The following is a 22,390-nucleotide window of genomic DNA, read 5'->3' as shown; positions in this document are numbered from 1 at the left end:
GAGACAGTCTAGAGGGAAGGGGGATCCATTCAAACAGCCATATCTCGGGCTGTGGACGACCTAGAACCGCGGTTCTGGTGGCATATGAAAGGGGAGATTCCAATCTTTCATATGACAGTAGAATCACGTTCTAGCTGTGACAGAGCCTGAGATATAGCCAGTTGAATACAGAATTGGGAATGAAAGCTGTATACTATAAGATCACACTGTGTTGCTGGACAGGGAAGGGTGCAGAAGCTGATTGGACAGCGTCATACAGAAAACATTACACCGCCCAAAGTGAAAAGAAAGAGTCTTGTTTTATAATTCTGGTTATTGATGTGTCTAAAAGTGACAATTCTCCCCGTCGGGGAATCGAACCCCGGTCTTCCGCGTGACAGGCGGGGATACTCTCCACTATACTAACGAGGACCTGCTGATACCACGGCTGTGTGAGTTGCGTGGAGCAGGCCTAGCGGCGGCGCATGTGTGGCCTGAGTGCATTGTGTAAATGGCATATATGTGGAATGGGTCTGTATGGCGTGTCCGATGCCGAGAGTGGTCTTTGTTTTGGTAACTATGCTATGCCCCCACATCCCTGTGCTCGTTATTCACTATTAATCTGACACCACTGAGACCATTCAACAACTCTAATACAGATTAGTGTGCCCCCTTATGATAGGAAAATGAATAAATATGGCAATGACATATTGTCTTCTCTTTATGTGGTAATAACTTTGGAATTCTTTTATTTATCCAAGCATTCTGAGATTGTTTTCTCGTGACACATTGTACTTTATGTAAGTGGTAAAATGTGGTCGATACAATCCGAATCGTAGAGAAAATTGTAGAGAAAATTAGCATTTTTCTAAATGTATCTGCTTGTAAGACAGATAATAATCCTGGTACTGCAATTTCGTCCTATTTAAAGAGGCTCTGTCACTTGTACTTCCCTATCTCCTAGCTAATTTGATAGGCGCTGTCACACTGATAATACTAGTGAAAATTGTGTCCCAAAACGTTTATTATTTCAAAAGTTATGAGCTTTTTTCTAAATATGTAAATGAGGATTTATAAGACAACTGGGAGGTAACAGCAGCGATTCTCCTGAGGTGGGGCTTCCTCCCAGCCTCTGACTCTGTCCTATCAGCAGGATGCTGTTTCACAGCATTAGGAGACAGTCTAGAGGGAAGGGGGATCCATTCAAACAGCCATATCTCGGGCTGTGGACGACCTAGAACCGCGGTTCTGGTGGCATATGAAAGGGGAGATTCCAATCTTTCATATGACAGTAGAATCACAGTTCTAGCTGTGACAGAGCCTGAGATATAGCCAGTTGAATACAGAATTGGGAATGAAAGCTGTATACTATAAGATCACACTGTGTTGCTGGACAGGGAAGGGTGCAGAAGCTGATTGGACAGCGTCATACAGAAAACATTACACCGCCCAAAGTGAAAAGAAAGAGTCTTGTTTTATAATTCTGGTTATTGATGTGTCTAAAAGTGACAATTCTCCCCGTCGGGGAATCGAACCCCGGTCTCCCGCGTGACAGGCGGGGATACTCTCCACTATACTAACGAGGACCTGCTGATACCACGGCTGTGTGAGTTGCGTGGAGCAGGCCTAGCGGCGGCGCATGTGTGGCCTGAGTGCATTGTGTAAATGGCATATATGTGGAATGGGTCTGTATGGCGTGTCCGATGCCGAGAGTGGTCTTTGTTTTGGTAACTATGCTATGCCCCCACATCCCTGTGCTCGTTATTCACTATTAATCTGACACCACTGAGACCATTCAACAACTCTAATACAGATTAGTGTGCCCCCCTATGATAGGAAAATGAATAAATATGGCAATGACATATTGTCTTCTCTTTATGTGTGGTAATAACTTTGGAATTCTTTTATTTATCCAAGCATTCTGAGATTGTTTTCTCGTGACACATTGTACTTTATGTAAGTGGTAAAATGTGGTCGATACAATCCGAATCGTAGAGAAAATTGTAGAGAAAATTAGCATTTTTCTAAATGTATCTGCTTGTAAGACAGATAATAATCCTGGTACTGCAATTTCGTCCTATTTAAAGAGGCTCTGTCACTTGTACTTCCCTATCTCCTAGCTAATTTGATAGGCGCTGTCACACTGATAATACTAGTGAAAATTGTGTCCCAAAACGTTTATTATTTCAAAAGTTATGAGCTTTTTTCTAAATATGTAAATGAGGATTTATAAGACAACTGGGAGGTAACAGCAGCGATTCTCCTGAGGTGGGGCTTCCTCCCAGCCTCTGACTCTGTCCTATCAGCAGGATGCTGTTTCACAGCATTAGGAGACAGTCTAGAGGGAAGGGGGATCCATTCAAACAGCCATATCTCGGGCTGTGGACGACCTAGAACCGCGGTTCTGGTGGCATATGAAAGGGGAGATTCCAATCTTTCATATGACAGTAGAATCACAGTTCTAGCTGTGACAGAGCCTGAGATATAGCCAGTTGAATACAGAATTGGGAATGAAAGCTGTATACTATAAGATCACACTGTGTTGCTGGACAGGGAAGGGTGCAGAAGCTGATTGGACAGCGTCATACAGAAAACATTACACCGCCCAAAGTGAAAAGAAAGAGTCTTGTTTTATAATTCTGGTTATTGATGTGTCTAAAAGTGACAATTCTCCCCGTCGGGGAATCGAACCCCGGTCTCCCGCGTGACAGGCGGGGATACTCTCCACTATACTAACGAGGACCTGCTGATACCACGGCTGTGTGAGTTGCGTGGAGCAGGCCTAGCGGCGGCGCATGTGTGGCCTGAGTGCATTGTGTAAATGGCATATATGTGGAATGGGTCTGTATGGCGTGTCCGATGCCGAGAGTGGTCTTTGTTTTGGTAACTATGCTATGCCCCACATCCCTGTGCTCGTTATTCACTATTAATCTGACACCACTGAGACCATTCAACAACTCTAATACAGATTAGTGTGCCCCTTATGATAGGAAAATGAATAAATATGGCAATGACATATTGTCTTCTCTTTATGTGGTAATAACTTTGGAATTCTTTTATTTATCCAAGCATTCTGAGATTGTTTTCTCGTGACACATTGTACTTTATGTAAGTGGTAAAATGTGGTCGATACAATCCGAATCGTAGAGAAAATTGTAGAGAAAATTAGCATTTTTCTAAATGTATCTGCTTGTAAGACAGATAATAATCCTGGTACTGCAATTTCGTCCTATTTAAAGAGGCTCTGTCACTTGTACTTCCCTATCTCCTAGCTAATTTGATAGGCGCTGTCACACTGATAATACTAGTGAAAATTGTGTCCCAAAACGTTTATTATTTCAAAAGTTATGAGCTTTTTTCTAAATATGTAAATGAGGATTTATAAGACAACTGGGAGGTAACAGCAGCGATTCTCCTGAGGTGGGGCTTCCTCCCAGCCTCTGACTCTGTCCTATCAGCAGGATGCTGTTTCACAGCATTAGGAGACAGTCTAGAGGGAAGGGGGATCCATTCAAACAGCCATATCTCGGGCTGTGGACGACCTAGAACCGCGGTTCTGGTGGCATATGAAAGGGGAGATTCCAATCTTTCATATGACAGTAGAATCACAGTTCTAGCTGTGACAGAGCCTGAGATATAGCCAGTTGAATACAGAATTGGGAATGAAAGCTGTATACTATAAGATCACACTGTGTTGCTGGACAGGGAAGGGTGCAGAAGCTGATTGGACAGCGTCATACAGAAAACATTACACCGCCCAAAGTGAAAAGAAAGAGTCTTGTTTTATAATTCTGGTTATTGATGTGTCTAAAAGTGACAATTCTCCCCGTCGGGGAATCGAACCCCGGTCTCCCGCGTGACAGGCGGGGATACTCTCCACTATACTAACGAGGACCTGCTGATACCACGGCTGTGTGAGTTGCGTGGAGCAGGCCTAGCGGCGGCGCATGTGTGGCCTGAGTGCATTGTGTAAATGGCATATATGTGGAATGGGTCTGTATGGCGTGTCCGATGCCGAGAGTGGTCTTTGTTTTGGTAACTATGCTATGCCCCCACATCCCTGTGCTCGTTATTCACTATTAATCTGACACCACTGAGACCATTCAACAACTCTAATACAGATTAGTGTGCCCCCCTATGATAGGAAAATGAATAAATATGGCAATGACATATTGTCTTCTCTTTATGTGGTAATAACTTTGGAATTCTTTTATTTATCCAAGCATTCTGAGATTGTTTTCTCGTGACACATTGTACTTTATGTAAGTGGTAAAATGTGGTCGATACAATCCGAATCGTAGAGAAAATTGTAGAGAAAATTAGCATTTTTCTAAATGTATCTGCTTGTAAGACAGATAATAATCCTGGTACTGCAATTTCGTCCTATTTAAAGAGGCTCTGTCACTTGTACTTCCCTATCTCCTAGCTAATTTGATAGGCGCTGTCACACTGATAATACTAGTGAAAATTGTGTCCCAAAACGTTTATTATTTCAAAAGTTATGAGCTTTTTTCTAAATATGTAAATGAGGATTTATAAGACAACTGGGAGGTAACAGCAGCGATTCTCCTGAGGTGGGGCTTCCTCCCAGCCTCTGACTCTGTCCTATCAGCAGGATGCTGTTTCACAGCATTAGGAGACAGTCTAGAGGGAAGGGGGATCCATTCAAACAGCCATATCTCGGGCTGTGGACGACCTAGAACCGCGGTTCTGGTGGCATATGAAAGGGGAGATTCCAATCTTTCATATGACAGTAGAATCACAGTTCTAGCTGTGACAGAGCCTGAGATATAGCCAGTTGAATACAGAATTGGGAATGAAAGCTGTATACTATAAGATCACACTGTGTTGCTGGACAGGGAAGGGTGCAGAAGCTGATTGGACAGCGTCATACAGAAAACATTACACCGCCCAAAGTGAAAAGAAAGAGTCTTGTTTTATAATTCTGGTTATTGATGTGTCTAAAAGTGACAATTCTCCCCGTCGGGGAATCGAACCCCGGTCTCCCGCGTGACAGGCGGGGATACTCTCCACTATACTAACGAGGACCTGCTGATACCACGGCTGTGTGAGTTGCGTGGAGCAGGCCTAGCGGCGGCGCATGTGTGGCCTGAGTGCATTGTGTAAATGGCATATATGTGGAATGGGCCTGTATGGCGTGTCCGATGCCGAGAGTGGTCTTTGTTTTGGTAACTATGCTATGCCCCCACATCCCTGTGCTCGTTATTCACTATTAATCTGACACCACTGAGACCATTCAACAACTCTAATACAGATTAGTGTGCCCCCTTATGATAGGAAAATGAATAAATATGGCAATGACATATTGTCTTCTCTTTATGTGGTAATAACTTTGGAATTCTTTTATTTATCCAAGCATTCTGAGATTGTTTTCTCGTGACACATTGTACTTTATGTAAGTGGTAAAATGTGGTCGATACAATCCGAATCGTAGAGAAAATTGTAGAGAAAATTAGCATTTTTCTAAATGTATCTGCTTGTAAGACAGATAATAATCCTGGTACTGCAATTTCGTCCTATTTAAAGAGGCTCTGTCACTTGTACTTCCCTATCTCCTAGCTAATTTGATAGGCGCTGTCACACTGATAATACTAGTGAAAATTGTGTCCCAAAACGTTTATTATTTCAAAAGTTATGAGCTTTTTTCTAAATATGTAAATGAGGATTTATAAGACAACTGGGAGGTAACAGCAGCGATTCTCCTGAGGTGGGGCTTCCTCCCAGCCTCTGACTCTGTCCTATCAGCAGGATGCTGTTTCACAGCATTAGGAGACAGTCTAGAGGGAAGGGGGATCCATTCAAACAGCCATATCTCGGGCTGTGGACAACCTAGAACCGCGGTTCTGGTGGCATATGAAAGGGGAGATTCCAATCTTTCATATGACAGTAGAATCACAGTTCTAGCTGTGACAGAGCCTGAGATATACAGAATTGGGAATGAAAGCTGTATACTATAAGATCACACTGTGTTGCTGGACAGGGAAGGGTGCAGAAGCTGATTGGACAGCGTCATACAGAAAACATTACACCGCCCAAAGTGAAAAGAAAGAGTCTTGTTTTATAATTCTGGTTATTGATGTGTCTAAAAGTGACAATTCTGCCCGTCGGGGAATCGAACCCCGGTCTCCCGCGTGACAGGCGGGGATACTCTCCACTATACTAACGAGGACCTGCTGATACTACGGCTGTGTGAGTTGCGTGGAGCAGGCCTAGCGGCGGCGCATGTGTGGCCTGAGTACATTGTGTAAATGGCATATATGTGGAATGGGTCTGTATGGCGTGTCCGATGCCGAGAGTGGTCTTTGTTTTGGTAACTATGCTATGCCCCCACATCCCTGTGCTCGTTATTCACTATTAATCTGACACCACTGAGACCATTCAACAACTCTAATACAGATTAGTGTGCCCCCCTATGATAGGAAAATGAATAAATATGGCAATGACATATTGTCTTCTCTTTATGTGGTAATAACTTTGGAATTCTTTTATTTATCCAAGCATTCTGAGATTGTTTTCTTGTGACACATTGTACTTTATGTAAGTGGTAAAATGTGGTCGATACAATCCGAATCGTAGAGAAAATTGTAGAGAAAATTAGCATTTTTCTAAATGTATCTGCTTGTAAGACAGATAATAATCCTGGTACTGCAATTTCGTCCTATTTAAAGAGGCTCTGTCACTTGTACTTCCCTATCTCCTAGCTAATTTGATAGGCGCTGTCACACTGATAATACTAGTGAAAATTGTGTCCCAAAACGTTTATTATTTCAAAAGTTATGAGCTTTTTTCTAAATATGTAAATGAGGATTTATAAGACAACTGGGAGGTAACAGCAGCGATTCTCCTGAGGTGGGGCTTCCTCCCAGCCTCTGACTCTGTCCTATCAGCAGGATGCTGTTTCACAGCATTAGGAGACAGTCTAGAGGGAAGGGGGATCCATTCAAACAGCCATATCTCGGGCTGTGGACGACCTAGAACCGCGGTTCTGGTGGCATATGAAAGGGGAGATTCCAATCTTTCATATGACAGTAGAATCACGTTCTAGCTGTGACAGAGCCTGAGATATAGCCAGTTGAATACAGAATTGGGAATGAAAGCTGTATACTATAAGATCACACTGTGTTGCTGGACAGGGAAGGGTGCAGAAGCTGATTGGACAGCGTCATACAGAAAACATTACACCGCCCAAAGTGAAAAGAAAGAGTCTTGTTTTATAATTCTGGTTATTGATGTGTCTAAAAGTGACAATTCTCCCCGTCGGGGAATCGAACCCCGGTCTCCCGCGTGACAGGCGGGGATACTCTCCACTATACTAACGAGGACCTGCTGATACCACGGCTGTGTGAGTTGCGTGGAGCAGGCCTAGCGGCGGCGCATGTGTGGCCTGAGTGCATTGTGTAAATGGCATATATGTGGAATGGGTCTGTATGGCGTGTCCGATGCCGAGAGTGGTCTTTGTTTTGGTAACTATGCTATGCCCCCACATCCCTGTGCTCGTTATTCACTATTAATCTGACACCACTGAGACCATTCAACAACTCTAATACAGATTAGTGTGCCCCCTTATGATAGGAAAATGAATAAATATGGCAATGACATATTGTCTTCTCTTTATGTGGTAATAACTTTGGAATTCTTTTATTTATCCAAGCATTCTGAGATTGTTTTCTCGTGACACATTGTACTTTATGTAAGTGGTAAAATGTGGTCGATACAATCCGAATCGTAGAGAAAATTGTAGAGAAAATTAGCATTTTTCTAAATGTATCTGCTTGTAAGACAGATAATAATCCTGGTACTGCAATTTCGTCCTATTTAAAGAGGCTCTGTCACTTGTACTTCCCTATCTCCTAGCTAATTTGATAGGCGCTGTCACACTGATAATACTAGTGAAAATTGTGTCCCAAAACGTTTATTATTTCAAAAGTTATGAGCTTTTTTCTAAATATGTAAATGAGGATTTATAAGACAACTGAGAGGTAACAGCAGCGATTCTCCTGAGGTGGGGCTTCCTCCCAGCCTCTGACTCTGTCCTATCAGCAGGATGCTGTTTCACAGCATTAGGAGACAGTCTAGAGGGAAGGGGGATCCATTCAAACAGCCATATCTCGGGCTGTGGACGACCTAGAACCGCGGTTCTGGTGGCATATGAAAGGGGAGATTCCAATCTTTCATATGACAGTAGAATCACGTTCTAGCTGTGACAGAGCCTGAGATATAGCCAGTTGAATACAGAATTGGGAATGAAAGCTGTATACTATAAGATCACACTGTGTTGCTGGACAGGGAAGGGTGCAGAAGCTGATTGGACAGCGTCATACAGAAAACATTACACCGCCCAAAGTGAAAAGAAAGAGTCTTGTTTTATAATTCTGGTTATTGATGTGTCTAAAAGTGACAATTCTCCCCGTCGGGGAATCGAACCCCGGTCTCCCGCGTGACAGGCGGGGATACTCTCCACTATACTAACGAGGACCTGCTGATACCACGGCTGTGTGAGTTGCGTGGAGCAGGCCTAGCGGCGGCGCATGTGTGGCCTGAGTGCATTGTGTAAATGGCATATATGTGGAATGGGTCTGTATGGCGTGTCCGATGCCGAGAGTGGTCTTTGTTTTGGTAACTATGCTATGCCCCCACATCCCTGTGCTCGTTATTCACTATTAATCTGACACCACTGAGACCATTCAACAACTCTAATACAGATTAGTGTGCCCCCTTATGATAGGAAAATGAATAAATATGGCAATGACATATTGTCTTCTCTTTATGTGGTAATAACTTTGGAATTCTTTTATTTATCCAAGCATTCTGAGATTGTTTTCTCGTGACACATTGTACTTTATGTAAGTGGTAAAATGTGGTCGATACAATCCGAATCGTAGAGAAAATTGTAGAGAAAATTAGCATTTTTCTAAATGTATCTGCTTGTAAGACAGATAATAATCCTGGTACTGCAATTTCGTCCTATTTAAAGAGGCTCTGTCACTTGTACTTCCCTATCTCCTAGCTAATTTGATAGGCGCTGTCACACTGATAATACTAGTGAAAATTGTGTCCCAAAACGTTTATTATTTCAAAAGTTATGAGCTTTTTTCTAAATATGTAAATGAGGATTTATAAGACAACTGAGAGGTAACAGCAGCGATTCTCCTGAGGTGGGGCTTCCTCCCAGCCTCTGACTCTGTCCTATCAGCAGGATGCTGTTTCACAGCATTAGGAGACAGTCTAGAGGGAAGGGGGATCCATTCAAACAGCCATATCTCGGGCTGTGGACGACCTAGAACCGCGGTTCTGGTGGCATATGAAAGGGGAGATTCCAATCTTTCATATGACAGTAGAATCACGTTCTAGCTGTGACAGAGCCTGAGATATAGCCAGTTGAATACAGAATTGGGAATGAAAGCTGTATACTATAAGATCACACTGTGTTGCTGGACAGGGAAGGGTGCAGAAGCTGATTGGACAGCGTCATACAGAAAACATTACACCGCCCAAAGTGAAAAGAAAGAGTCTTGTTTTATAATTCTGGTTATTGATGTGTCTAAAAGTGACAATTCTCCCCGTCGGGGAATCGAACCCCGGTCTCCCGCGTGACAGGCGGGGATACTCTCCACTATACTAACGAGGACCTGCTGATACCACGGCTGTGTGAGTTGCGTGGAGCAGGCCTAGCGGCGGCGCATGTGTGGCCTGAGTGCATTGTGTAAATGGCATATATGTGGAATGGGTCTGTATGGCGTGTCCGATGCCGAGAGTGGTCTTTGTTTTGGTAACTATGCTATGCCCCCACATCCCTGTGCTCGTTATTCACTATTAATCTGACACCACTGAGACCATTCAACAACTCTAATACAGATTAGTGTGCCCCCTTATGATAGGAAAATGAATAAATATGGCAATGACATATTGTCTTCTCTTTATGTGGTAATAACTTTGGAATTCTTTTATTTATCCAAGCATTCTGAGATTGTTTTCTCGTGACACATTGTACTTTATGTAAGTGGTAAAATGTGGTCGATACAATCCGAATCGTAGAGAAAATTGTAGAGAAAATTAGCATTTTTCTAAATGTATCTGCTTGTAAGACAGATAATAATCCTGGTACTGCAATTTCGTCCTATTTAAAGAGGCTCTGTCACTTGTACTTCCCTATCTCCTAGCTAATTTGATAGGCGCTGTCACACTGATAATACTAGTGAAAATTGTGTCCCAAAACGTTTATTATTTCAAAAGTTATGAGCTTTTTTCTAAATATGTAAATGAGGATTTATAAGACAACTGGGAGGTAACAGCAGCGATTCTCCTGAGGTGGGGCTTCCTCCCAGCCTCTGACTCTGTCCTATCAGCAGGATGCTGTTTCACAGCATTAGGAGACAGTCTAGAGGGAAGGGGGATCCATTCAAACAGCCATATCTCGGGCTGTGGACGACCTAGAACCGCGGTTCTGGTGGCATATGAAAGGGGAGATTCCAATCTTTCATATGACAGTAGAATCACAGTTCTAGCTGTGACAGAGCCTGAGATATAGCCAGTTGAATACAGAATTGGGAATGAAAGCTGTATACTATAAGATCACACTGTGTTGCTGGACAGGAAAGGGTGCAGAAGCTGATTGGACAGCGTCATACAGAAAACATTACACCGCCCAAAGTGAAAAGAAAGAGTCTTGTTTTATAATTCTGGTTATTGATGTGTCTAAAAGTGACAATTCTCCCCGTCGGGGAATCGAACCCCGGTCTCCCGCGTGACAGGCGGGGATACTCTCCACTATACTAACGAGGACCTGCTGATACCACGGCTGTGTGAGTTGCGTGGAGCAGGCCTAGCGGCGGCGCATGTGTGGCCTGAGTGCATTGTGTAAATGGCATATATGTGGAATGGGTCTGTATGGCGTGTCCGATGCCGAGAGTGGTCTTTGTTTTGGTAACTATGCTATGCCCCCACATCCCTGTGCTCGTTATTCACTATTAATCTGACACCACTGAGACCATTCAACAACTCTAATACAGATTAGTGTGCCCCCCTATGATAGGAAAATGAATAAATATGGCAATGACATATTGTCTTCTCTTTATGTGGTAATAACTTTGGAATTCTTTTATTTATCCAAGCATTCTGAGATTGTTTTCTCGTGACACATTGTACTTTATGTAAGTGGTAAAATGTGGTCGATACAATCCGAATCGTAGAGAAAATTGTAGAGAAAATTAGCATTTTTCTAAATGTATCTGCTTGTAAGACAGATAATAATCCTGGTACTGCAATTTCGTCCTATTTAAATAGGCTCTGTCACTTGTACTTCCCTATCTCCTAGCTAATTTGATAGGCGCTGTCACACTGATAATACTAGTGAAAATTGTGTCCCAAAACGTTTATTATTTCAAAAGTTATGAGCTTTTTTCTAAATATGTAAATGAGGATTTATAAGACAACTGGGAGGTAACAGCAGCGATTCTCCTGAGGTGGGGCTTCCTCCCAGCCTCTGACTCTGTCCTATCAGCAGGATGCTGTTTCACAGCATTAGGAGACAGTCTAGAGGGAAGGGGGATCCATTCAAACAGCCATATCTCGGGCTGTGGACGACCTAGAACCGCGGTTCTGGTGGCATATGAAAGGGGAGATTCCAATCTTTCATATGACAGTAGAATCACGTTCTAGCTGTGACAGAGCCTGAGATATAGCCAGTTGAATACAGAATTGGGAATGAAAGCTGTATACTATAAGATCACACTGTGTTGCTGGACAGGGAAGGGTGCAGAAGCTGATTGGACAGCGTCATACAGAAAACATTACACCGCCCAAAGTGAAAAGAAAGAGTCTTGTTTTATAATTCTGGTTATTGATGTGTCTAAAAGTGACAATTCTCCCCGTCGGGGAATCGAACCCCGGTCTCCCGCGTGACAGGCGGGGATACTCTCCACTATACTAACGAGGACCTGCTGATACCACGGCTGTGTGAGTTGCGTGGAGCAGGCCTAGCGGCGGCGCATGTGTGGCCTGAGTGCATTGTGTAAATGGCATATATGTGGAATGGGTCTGTATGGCGTGTCCGATGCCGAGAGTGGTCTTTGTTTTGGTAACTATGCTATGCCCCCACATCCCTGTGCTCGTTATTCACTATTAATCTGACACCACTGAGACCATTCAACAACTCTAATACAGATTAGTGTGCCCCCTTATGATAGGAAAATGAATAAATATGGCAATGACATATTGTCTTCTCTTTATGTGGTAATAACTTTGGAATTCTTTTATTTATCCAAGCATTCTGAGATTGTTTTCTCGTGACACATTGTACTTTATGTAAGTGGTAAAATGTGGTCGATACAATCCGAATCGTAGAGAAAATTGTAGAGAAAATTAGCATTTTTCTAAATGTATCTGCTTGTAAGACAGATAATAATCCTGGTACTGCAATTTCGTCCTATTTAAAGAGGCTCTGTCACTTGTACTTCCCTATCTCCTAGCTAATTTGATAGGCGCTGTCACACTGATAATACTAGTGAAAATTGTGTCCCAAAACGTTTATTATTTCAAAAGTTATGAGCTTTTTTCTAAATATGTAAATGAGGATTTATAAGACAACTGAGAGGTAACAGCAGCGATTCTCCTGAGGTGGGGCTTCCTCCCAGCCTCTGACTCTGTCCTATCAGCAGGATGCTGTTTCACAGCATTAGGAGACAGTCTAGAGGGAAGGGGGATCCATTCAAACAGCCATATCTCGGGCTGTGGACGACCTAGAACCGCGGTTCTGGTGGCATATGAAAGGGGAGATTCCAATCTTTCATATGACAGTAGAATCACGTTCTAGCTGTGACAGAGCCTGAGATATAGCCAGTTGAATACAGAATTGGGAATGAAAGCTGTATACTATAAGATCACACTGTGTTGCTGGACAGGGAAGGGTGCAGAAGCTGATTGGACAGCGTCATACAGAAAACATTACACCGCCCAAAGTGAAAAGAAAGAGTCTTGTTTTATAATTCTGGTTATTGATGTGTCTAAAAGTGACAATTCTCCCCGTCGGGGAATCGAACCCCGGTCTCCCGCGTGACAGGCGGGGATACTCTCCACTATACTAACGAGGACCTGCTGATACCACGGCTGTGTGAGTTGCGTGGAGCAGGCCTAGCGGCGGCGCATGTGTGGCCTGAGTGCATTGTGTAAATGGCATATATGTGGAATGGGTCTGTATGGCGTGTCCGATGCCGAGAGTGGTCTTTGTTTTGGTAACTATGCTATGCCCCCACATCCCTGTGCTCGTTATTCACTATTAATCTGACACCACTGAGACCATTCAACAACTCTAATACAGATTAGTGTGCCCCCTTATGATAGGAAAATGAATAAATATGGCAATGACATATTGTCTTCTCTTTATGTGGTAATAACTTTGGAATTCTTTTATTTATCCAAGCATTCTGAGATTGTTTTCTCGTGACACATTGTACTTTATGTAAGTGGTAAAATGTGGTCGATACAATCCGAATCGTAGAGAAAATTGTAGAGAAAATTAGCATTTTTCTAAATGTATCTGCTTGTAAGACAGATAATAATCCTGGTACTGCAATTTCGTCCTATTTAAAGAGGCTCTGTCACTTGTACTTCCCTATCTCCTAGCTAATTTGATAGGCGCTGTCACACTGATAATACTAGTGAAAATTGTGTCCCAAAACGTTTATTATTTCAAAAGTTATGAGCTTTTTTCTAAATATGTAAATGAGGATTTATAAGACAACTGGGAGGTAACAGCAGCGATTCTCCTGAGGTGGGGCTTCCTCCCAGCCTCTGACTCTGTCCTATCAGCAGGATGCTGTTTCACAGCATTAGGAGACAGTCTAGAGGGAAGGGGGATCCATTCAAACAGCCATATCTCGGGCTGTGGACGACCTAGAACCGCGGTTCTGGTGGCATATGAAAGGGGAGATTCCAATCTTTCATATGACAGTAGAATCACGTTCTAGCTGTGACAGAGCCTGAGATATAGCCAGTTGAATACAGAATTGGGAATGAAAGCTGTATACTATAAGATCACACTGTGTTGCTGGACAGGGAAGGGTGCAGAAGCTGATTGGACAGCGTCATACAGAAAACATTACACCGCCCAAAGTGAAAAGAAAGAGTCTTGTTTTATAATTCTGGTTATTGATGTGTCTAAAAGTGACAATTCTCCCCGTCGGGGAATCGAACCCCGGTCTCCCGCGTGACAGGCGGGGATACTCTCCACTATACTAACGAGGACCTGCTGATACCACGGCTGTGTGAGTTGCGTGGAGCAGGCCTAGCGGCGGCGCATGTGTGGCCTGAGTGCATTGTGTAAATGGCATATATGTGGAATGGGTCTGTATGGCGTGTCCGATGCCGAGAGTGGTCTTTGTTTTGGTAACTATGCTATGCCCCCACATCCCTGTGCTCGTTATTCACTATTAATCTGACACCACTGAGACCATTCAACAACTCTAATACAGATTAGTGTGCCCCCTTATGATAGGAAAATGAATAAATATGGCAATGACATATTGTCTTCTCTTTATGTGGTAATAACTTTGGAATTCTTTTATTTATCCAAGCATTCTGAGATTGTTTTCTCGTGACACATTGTACTTTATGTAAGTGGTAAAATGTGGTCGATACAATCCGAATCGTAGAGAAAATTGTAGAGAAAATTAGCATTTTTCTAAATGTATCTGCTTGTAAGACAGATAATAATCCTGGTACTGCAATTTCGTCCTATTTAAAGAGGCTCTGTCACTTGTACTTCCCTATCTCCTAGCTAATTTGATAGGCGCTGTCACACTGATAATACTAGTGAAAATTGTGTCCCAAAACGTTTATTATTTCAAAAGTTATGAGCTTTTTTCTAAATATGTAAATGAGGATTTATAAGACAACTGGGAGGTAACAGCAGCGATTCTCCTGAGGTGGGGCTTCCTCCCAGCCTCTGACTCTGTCCTATCAGCAGGATGCTGTTTCACAGCATTAGGAGACAGTCTAGAGGGAAGGGGGATCCATTCAAACAGCCATATCTCGGGCTGTGGACGACCTAGAACCGCGGTTCTGGTGGCATATGAAAGGGGAGATTCCAATCTTTCATATGACAGTAGAATCACAGTTCTAGCTGTGACAGAGCCTGAGATATAGCCAGTTGAATACAGAATTGGGAATGAAAGCTGTATACTATAAGATCACACTGTGTTGCTGGACAGGAAAGGGTGCAGAAGCTGATTGGACAGCGTCATACAGAAAACATTACACCGCCCAAAGTGAAAAGAAAGAGTCTTGTTTTATAATTCTGGTTATTGATGTGTCTAAAAGTGACAATTCTCCCCGTCGGGGAATCGAACCCCGGTCTCCCGCGTGACAGGCGGGGATACTCTCCACTATACTAACGAGGACCTGCTGATACCACGGCTGTGTGAGTTGCGTGGAGCAGGCCTAGCGGCGGCGCATGTGTGGCCTGAGTGCATTGTGTAAATGGCATATATGTGGAATGGGTCTGTATGGCGTGTCCGATGCCGAGAGTGGTCTTTGTTTTGGTAACTATGCTATGCCCCCACATCCCTGTGCTCGTTATTCACTATTAATCTGACACCACTGAGACCATTCAACAACTCTAATACAGATTAGTGTGCCCCCCTATGATAGGAAAATGAATAAATATGGCAATGACATATTGTCTTCTCTTTATGTGGTAATAACTTTGGAATTCTTTTATTTATCCAAGCATTCTGAGATTGTTTTCTCGTGACACATTGTACTTTATGTAAGTGGTAAAATGTGGTCGATACAATCCGAATCGTAGAGAAAATTGTAGAGAAAATTAGCATTTTTCTAAATGTATCTGCTTGTAAGACAGATAATAATCCTGGTACTGCAATTTCGTCCTATTTAAATAGGCTCTGTCACTTGTACTTCCCTATCTCCTAGCTAATTTGATAGGCGCTGTCACACTGATAATACTAGTGAAAATTGTGTCCCAAAACGTTTATTATTTCAAAAGTTATGAGCTTTTTTCTAAATATGTAAATGAGGATTTATAAGACAACTGGGAGGTAACAGCAGCGATTCTCCTGAGGTGGGGCTTCCTCCCAGCCTCTGACTCTGTCCTATCAGCAGGATGCTGTTTCACAGCATTAGGAGACAGTCTAGAGGGAAGGGGGATCCATTCAAACAGCCATATCTCGGGCTGTGGACGACCTAGAACCGCGGTTCTGGTGGCATATGAAAGGGGAGATTCCAATCTTTCATATGACAGTAGAATCACAGTTCTAGCTGTGACAGAGCCTGAGATATAGCCAGTTGAATACAGAATTGGGAATGAAAGCTGTATACTATAAGATCACACTGTGTTGCTGGACAGGGAAGGGTGCAGAAGCTGATTGGACAGCGTCATACAGAAAACATTACACCGCCCAAAGTGAAAAGAAAGAGTCTTGTTTTATAATTCTGGTTATTGATGTGTCTAAAAGTGACAATTCTCCCCGTCGGGGAATCGAACCCCGGTCTCCCGCGTGACAGGCGGGGATACTCTCCACTATACTAACGAGGACCTGCTGATACCACGGCTGTGTGAGTTGCGTGGAGCAGGCCTAGCGGCGGCGCATGTGTGGCCTGAGTGCATTGTGTAAATGGCATATATGTGGAATGGGTCTGTATGGCGTGTCCGATGCCGAGAGTGGTCTTTGTTTTGGTAACTATGCTATGCCCCCACATCCCTGTGCTCGTTATTCACTATTAATCTGACACCACTGAGACCATTCAACAACTCTAATACAGATTAGTGTGCCCCCTTATGATAGGAAAATGAATAAATATGGCAATGACATATTGTCTTCTCTTTATGTGGTAATAACTTTGGAATTCTTTTATTTATCCAAGCATTCTGAGATTGTTTTCTCGTGACACATTGTACTTTATGTAAGTGGTAAAATGTGGTCGATACAATCCGAATCGTAGAGAAAATTGTAGAGAAAATTAGCATTTTTCTAAATGTATCTGCTTGTAAGACAGATAATAATCCTGGTACTGCAATTTCGTCCTATTTAAAGAGGCTCTGTCACTTGTACTTCCCTATCTCCTAGCTAATTTGATAGGCGCTGTCACACTGATAATACTAGTGAAAATTGTGTCCCAAAACGTTTATTATTTCAAAAGTTATGAGCTTTTTTCTAAATATGTAAATGAGGATTTATAAGACAACTGGGAGGTAACAGCAGCGATTCTCCTGAGGTGGGGCTTCCTCCCAGCCTCTGACTCTGTCCTATCAGCAGGATGCTGTTTCACAGCATTAGGAGACAGTCTAGAGGGAAGGGGGATCCATTCAAACAGCCATATCTCGGGCTGTGGACGACCTAGAACCGCGGTTCTGGTGGCATATGAAAGGGGAGATTCCAATCTTTCATATGACAGTAGAATCACAGTTCTAGCTGTGACAGAGCCTGAGATATAGCCAGTTGAATACAGAATTGGGAATGAAAGCTGTATACTATAAGATCACACTGTGTTGCTGGACAGGAAAGGGTGCAGAAGCTGATTGGACAGCGTCATACAGAAAACATTACACCGCCCAAAGTGAAAAGAAAGAGTCTTGTTTTATAATTCTGGTTATTGATGTGTCTAAAAGTGACAATTCTCCCCGTCGGGGAATCGAACCCCGGTCTCCCGCGTGACAGGCGGGGATACTCTCCACTATACTAACGAGGACCTGCTGATACCACGGCTGTGTGAGTTGCGTGGAGCAGGCCTAGCGGCGGCGCATGTGTGGCCTGAGTGCATTGTGTAAATGGCATATATGTGGAATGGGTCTGTATGGCGTGTCCGATGCCGAGAGTGGTCTTTGTTTTGGTAACTATGCTATGCCCCCACATCCCTGTGCTCGTTATTCACTATTAATCTGACACCACTGAGACCATTCAACAACTCTAATACAGATTAGTGTGCCCCCCTATGATAGGAAAATGAATAAATATGGCAATGACATATTGTCTTCTCTTTATGTGGTAATAACTTTGGAATTCTTTTATTTATCCAAGCATTCTGAGATTGTTTTCTCGTGACACATTGTACTTTATGTAAGTGGTAAAATGTGGTCGATACAATCCGAATCGTAGAGAAAATTGTAGAGAAAATTAGCATTTTTCTAAATGTATCTGCTTGTAAGACAGATAATAATCCTGGTACTGCAATTTCGTCCTATTTAAATAGGCTCTGTCACTTGTACTTCCCTATCTCCTAGCTAATTTGATAGGCGATGTCACACTGATAATACTAGTGAAAATTGTGTCCCAAAACGTTTATTATTTCAAAAGTTATGAGCTTTTTTCTAAATATGTAAATGAGGATTTATAAGACAACTGGGAGGTAACAGCAGCGATTCTCCTGAGGTGGGGCTTCCTCCCAGCCTCTGACTCTGTCCTATCAGCAGGATGCTGTTTCACAGCATTAGGAGACAGTCTAGAGGGAAGGGGGATCCATTCAAACAGCCATATCTCGGGCTGTGGACGACCTAGAACCGCGGTTCTGGTGGCATATGAAAGGGGAGATTCCAATCTTTCATATGACAGTAGAATCACAGTTCTAGCTGTGACAGAGCCTGAGATATAGCCAGTTGAATACAGAATTGGGAATGAAAGCTGTATACTATAAGATCACACTGTGTTGCTGGACAGGGAAGGGTGCAGAAGCTGATTGGACAGCGTCATACAGAAAACATTACACCGCCCAAAGTGAAAAGAAAGAGTCTTGTTTTATAATTCTGGTTATTGATGTGTCTAAAAGTGACAATTCTCCCCGTCGGGGAATCGAACCCCGGTCTCCCGCGTGACAGGCGGGGATACTCTCCACTATACTAACGAGGACCTGCTGATACCACGGCTGTGTGAGTTGCGTGGAGCAGGCCTAGCGGCGGCGCATGTGTGGCCTGAGTGCATTGTGTAAATGGCATATATGTGGAATGGGTCTGTATGGCGTGTCCGATGCCGAGAGTGGTCTTTGTTTTGGTAACTATGCTATGCCCCCACATCCCTGTGCTCGTTATTCACTATTAATCTGACACCACTGAGACCATTCAACAACTCTAATACAGATTAGTGTGCCCCCCTATGATAGGAAAATGAATAAATATGGCAATGACATATTGTCTTCTCTTTATGTGGTAATAACTTTGGAATTCTTTTATTTATCCAAGCATTCTGAGATTGTTTTCTCGTGACACATTGTACTTTATGTAAGTGGTAAAATGTGGTCGATACAATCCGAATCGTAGAGAAAATTGTAGAGAAAATTAGCATTTTTCTAAATGTATCTGCTTGTAAGACAGATAATAATCCTGGTACTGCAATTTCGTCCTATTTAAATAGGCTCTGTCACTTGTACTTCCCTATCTCCTAGCTAATTTGATAGGCGCTGTCACACTGATAATACTAGTGAAAATTGTGTCCCAAAACGTTTATTATTTCAAAAGTTATGAGCTTTTTTCTAAATATGTAAATGAGGATTTATAAGACAACTGGGAGGTAACAGCAGCGATTCTCCTGAGGTGGGGCTTCCTCCCAGCCTCTGACTCTGTCCTATCAGCAGGATGCTGTTTCACAGCATTAGGAGACAGTCTAGAGGGAAGGGGGATCCATTCAAACAGCCATATCTCGGGCTGTGGACGACCTAGAACCGCGGTTCTGGTGGCATATGAAAGGGGAGATTCCAATCTTTCATATGACAGTAGAATCACAGTTCTAGCTGTGACAGAGCCTGAGATATAGCCAGTTGAATACAGAATTGGGAATGAAAGCTGTATACTATAAGATCACACTGTGTTGCTGGACAGGGAAGGGTGCAGAAGCTGATTGGACAGCGTCATACAGAAAACATTACACCGCCCAAAGTGAAAAGAAAGAGTCTTGTTTTATAATTCTGGTTATTGATGTGTCTAAAAGTGACAATTCTCCCCGTCGGGGAATCGAACCCCGGTCTCCCGCGTGACAGGCGGGGATACTCTCCACTATACTAACGAGGACCTGCTGATACCACGGCTGTGTGAGTTGCGTGGAGCAGGCCTAGCGGCGGCGCATGTGTGGCCTGAGTGCATTGTGTAAATGGCATATATGTGGAATGGGTCTGTATGGCGTGTCCGATGCCGAGAGTGGTCTTTGTTTTGGTAACTATGCTATGCCCCCACATCCCTGTGCTCGTTATTCACTATTAATCTGACACCACTGAGACCATTCAACAACTCTAATACAGATTAGTGTGCCCCCCTATGATAGGAAAATGAATAAATATGGCAATGACATATTGTCTTCTCTTTATGTGGTAATAACTTTGGAATTCTTTTATTTATCCAAGCATTCTGAGATTGTTTTCTCGTGACACATTGTACTTTATGTAAGTGGTAAAATGTGGTCGATACAATCCGAATCGTAGAGAAAATTGTAGAGAAAATTAGCATTTTTCTAAATGTATCTGCTTGTAAGACAGATAATAATCCTGGTACTGCAATTTCGTCCTATTTAAAGAGGCTCTGTCACTTGTACTTCCCTATCTCCTAGCTAATTTGATAGGCGCTGTCACACTGATAATACTAGTGAAAATTGTGTCCCAAAACGTTTATTATTTCAAAAGTTATGAGCTTTTTTCTAAATATGTAAATGAGGATTTATAAGACAACTGGGAGGTAACAGCAGCGATTCTCCTGAGGTGGGGCTTCCTCCCAGCCTCTGACTCTGTCCTATCAGCAGGATGCTGTTTCACAGCATTAGGAGACAGTCTAGAGGGAAGGGGGATCCATTCAAACAGCCATATCTCGGGCTGTGGACGACCTAGAACCGCGGTTCTGGTGGCATATGAAAGGGGAGATTCCAATCTTTCATATGACAGTAGAATCACAGTTCTAGCTGTGACAGAGCCTGAGATATAGCCAGTTGAATACAGAATTGGGAATGAAAGCTGTATACTATAAGATCACACTGTGTTGCTGGACAGGAAAGGGTGCAGAAGCTGATTACACCGCCCAAAGTGAAAAGAAAGAGTCTTGTTTTATAATTCTGGTTATTGATGTGTCTAAAAGTGACAATTCTCCCCGTCGGGGAATCGAACCCCGGTCTCCCGCGTGACAGGCGGGGATACTCTCCACTATACTAACGAGGACCTGCTGATACCACGGCTGTGTGAGTTGCGTGGAGCAGGCCTAGCGGCGGCGCATGTGTGGCCTGAGTGCATTGTGTAAATGGCATATATGTGGAATGGGTCTGTATGGCGTGTCCGATGCCGAGAGTGGTCTTTGTTTTGGTAACTATGCTATGCCCCCACATCCCTGTGCTCGTTATTCACTATTAATCTGACACCACTGAGACCATTCAACAACTCTAATACAGATTAGTGTGCCCCCCTATGATAGGAAAATGAATAAATATGGCAATGACATATTGTCTTCTCTTTATGTGGTAATAACTTTGGAATTCTTTTATTTATCCAAGCATTCTGAGATTGTTTTCTCGTGACACATTGTACTTTATGTAAGTGGTAAAATGTGGTCGATACAATCCGAATCGTAGAGAAAATTGTAGAGAAAATTAGCATTTTTCTAAATGTATCTGCTTGTAAGACAGATAATAATCCTGGTACTGCAATTTCGTCCTATTTAAATAGGCTCTGTCACTTGTACTTCCCTATCTCCTAGCTAATTTGATAGGCGCTGTCACACTGATAATACTAGTGAAAATTGTGTCCCAAAACGTTTATTATTTCAAAAGTTATGAGCTTTTTTCTAAATATGTAAATGAGGATTTATAAGACAACTGGGAGGTAACAGCAGCGATTCTCCTGAGGTGGGGCTTCCTCCCAGCCTCTGACTCTGTCCTATCAGCAGGATGCTGTTTCACAGCATTAGGAGACAGTCTAGAGGGAAGGGGGATCCATTCAAACAGCCATATCTCGGGCTGTGGACGACCTAGAACCGCGGTTCTGGTGGCATATGAAAGGGGAGATTCCAATCTTTCATATGACAGTAGAATCACAGTTCTAGCTGTGACAGAGCCTGAGATATAGCCAGTTGAATACAGAATTGGGAATGAAAGCTGTATACTATAAGATCACACTGTGTTGCTGGACAGGGAAGGGTGCAGAAGCTGATTGGACAGCGTCATACAGAAAACATTACACCGCCCAAAGTGAAAAGAAAGAGTCTTGTTTTATAATTCTGGTTATTGATGTGTCTAAAAGTGACAATTCTCCCCGTCGGGGAATCGAACCCCGGTCTCCCGCGTGACAGGCGGGGATACTCTCCACTATACTAACGAGGACCTGCTGATACCACGGCTGTGTGAGTTGCGTGGAGCAGGCCTAGCGGCGGCGCATGTGTGGCCTGAGTGCATTGTGTAAATGGCATATATGTGGA

At 43.1% G+C, this 22,390-nt stretch overlaps 19 non-coding genes across 19 annotated transcripts; all 19 read right to left on the bottom strand.

Annotated features, from left to right (window-relative positions):
• Nucleotides 1-339: 339 nt before the first annotated feature.
• Nucleotides 340-411, bottom strand: TRNAD-GUC (transfer RNA aspartic acid (anticodon GUC)). The gene has a single exon. It is a non-coding gene; the product is annotated as a tRNA-Asp (tRNA).
• Nucleotides 412-1,493: 1,082 nt separating this feature from the next.
• TRNAD-GUC (transfer RNA aspartic acid (anticodon GUC)) lies at nucleotides 1,494-1,565 on the bottom strand. Its single transcript has one exon. It is a non-coding gene; the product is annotated as a tRNA-Asp (tRNA).
• Nucleotides 1,566-2,649: 1,084 nt separating this feature from the next.
• TRNAD-GUC (transfer RNA aspartic acid (anticodon GUC)) lies at nucleotides 2,650-2,721 on the bottom strand. Its single transcript has one exon. It is a non-coding gene; the product is annotated as a tRNA-Asp (tRNA).
• A 1,080-nt stretch (nucleotides 2,722-3,801) lies between these two features.
• TRNAD-GUC (transfer RNA aspartic acid (anticodon GUC)) lies at nucleotides 3,802-3,873 on the bottom strand. The gene has a single exon. It is a non-coding gene; the product is annotated as a tRNA-Asp (tRNA).
• A 1,082-nt stretch (nucleotides 3,874-4,955) lies between these two features.
• Nucleotides 4,956-5,027, bottom strand: TRNAD-GUC (transfer RNA aspartic acid (anticodon GUC)). The gene has a single exon. It is a non-coding gene; the product is annotated as a tRNA-Asp (tRNA).
• Nucleotides 5,028-7,250: 2,223 nt separating this feature from the next.
• TRNAD-GUC (transfer RNA aspartic acid (anticodon GUC)) lies at nucleotides 7,251-7,322 on the bottom strand. The gene has a single exon. It is a non-coding gene; the product is annotated as a tRNA-Asp (tRNA).
• Nucleotides 7,323-8,403: 1,081 nt separating this feature from the next.
• On the bottom strand, nucleotides 8,404-8,475 carry TRNAD-GUC (transfer RNA aspartic acid (anticodon GUC)). The gene has a single exon. It is a non-coding gene; the product is annotated as a tRNA-Asp (tRNA).
• Nucleotides 8,476-9,556: 1,081 nt separating this feature from the next.
• On the bottom strand, nucleotides 9,557-9,628 carry TRNAD-GUC (transfer RNA aspartic acid (anticodon GUC)). Its single transcript has one exon. It is a non-coding gene; the product is annotated as a tRNA-Asp (tRNA).
• A 1,082-nt stretch (nucleotides 9,629-10,710) lies between these two features.
• Nucleotides 10,711-10,782, bottom strand: TRNAD-GUC (transfer RNA aspartic acid (anticodon GUC)). The gene has a single exon. It is a non-coding gene; the product is annotated as a tRNA-Asp (tRNA).
• Nucleotides 10,783-11,863: 1,081 nt separating this feature from the next.
• TRNAD-GUC (transfer RNA aspartic acid (anticodon GUC)) lies at nucleotides 11,864-11,935 on the bottom strand. Its single transcript has one exon. It is a non-coding gene; the product is annotated as a tRNA-Asp (tRNA).
• A 1,081-nt stretch (nucleotides 11,936-13,016) lies between these two features.
• TRNAD-GUC (transfer RNA aspartic acid (anticodon GUC)) lies at nucleotides 13,017-13,088 on the bottom strand. Its single transcript has one exon. It is a non-coding gene; the product is annotated as a tRNA-Asp (tRNA).
• Nucleotides 13,089-14,169: 1,081 nt separating this feature from the next.
• TRNAD-GUC (transfer RNA aspartic acid (anticodon GUC)) lies at nucleotides 14,170-14,241 on the bottom strand. Its single transcript has one exon. It is a non-coding gene; the product is annotated as a tRNA-Asp (tRNA).
• A 1,082-nt stretch (nucleotides 14,242-15,323) lies between these two features.
• On the bottom strand, nucleotides 15,324-15,395 carry TRNAD-GUC (transfer RNA aspartic acid (anticodon GUC)). Its single transcript has one exon. It is a non-coding gene; the product is annotated as a tRNA-Asp (tRNA).
• A 1,082-nt stretch (nucleotides 15,396-16,477) lies between these two features.
• Nucleotides 16,478-16,549, bottom strand: TRNAD-GUC (transfer RNA aspartic acid (anticodon GUC)). The gene has a single exon. It is a non-coding gene; the product is annotated as a tRNA-Asp (tRNA).
• A 1,082-nt stretch (nucleotides 16,550-17,631) lies between these two features.
• On the bottom strand, nucleotides 17,632-17,703 carry TRNAD-GUC (transfer RNA aspartic acid (anticodon GUC)). Its single transcript has one exon. It is a non-coding gene; the product is annotated as a tRNA-Asp (tRNA).
• A 1,082-nt stretch (nucleotides 17,704-18,785) lies between these two features.
• On the bottom strand, nucleotides 18,786-18,857 carry TRNAD-GUC (transfer RNA aspartic acid (anticodon GUC)). The gene has a single exon. It is a non-coding gene; the product is annotated as a tRNA-Asp (tRNA).
• Nucleotides 18,858-19,939: 1,082 nt separating this feature from the next.
• On the bottom strand, nucleotides 19,940-20,011 carry TRNAD-GUC (transfer RNA aspartic acid (anticodon GUC)). The gene has a single exon. It is a non-coding gene; the product is annotated as a tRNA-Asp (tRNA).
• A 1,058-nt stretch (nucleotides 20,012-21,069) lies between these two features.
• Nucleotides 21,070-21,141, bottom strand: TRNAD-GUC (transfer RNA aspartic acid (anticodon GUC)). Its single transcript has one exon. It is a non-coding gene; the product is annotated as a tRNA-Asp (tRNA).
• Nucleotides 21,142-22,223: 1,082 nt separating this feature from the next.
• On the bottom strand, nucleotides 22,224-22,295 carry TRNAD-GUC (transfer RNA aspartic acid (anticodon GUC)). Its single transcript has one exon. It is a non-coding gene; the product is annotated as a tRNA-Asp (tRNA).
• Nucleotides 22,296-22,390: the final 95 nt, after the last annotated feature.

The sequence above is a fragment of the Rhinoderma darwinii genome, unplaced genomic scaffold (assembly GCF_050947455.1).
Source record: "Rhinoderma darwinii isolate aRhiDar2 unplaced genomic scaffold, aRhiDar2.hap1 Scaffold_938, whole genome shotgun sequence".
Classification (NCBI taxonomy): domain Eukaryota; kingdom Metazoa; phylum Chordata; class Amphibia; order Anura; family Rhinodermatidae; genus Rhinoderma; species Rhinoderma darwinii.
This window is presented reverse-complemented; position numbering and strand designations above follow the sequence as displayed.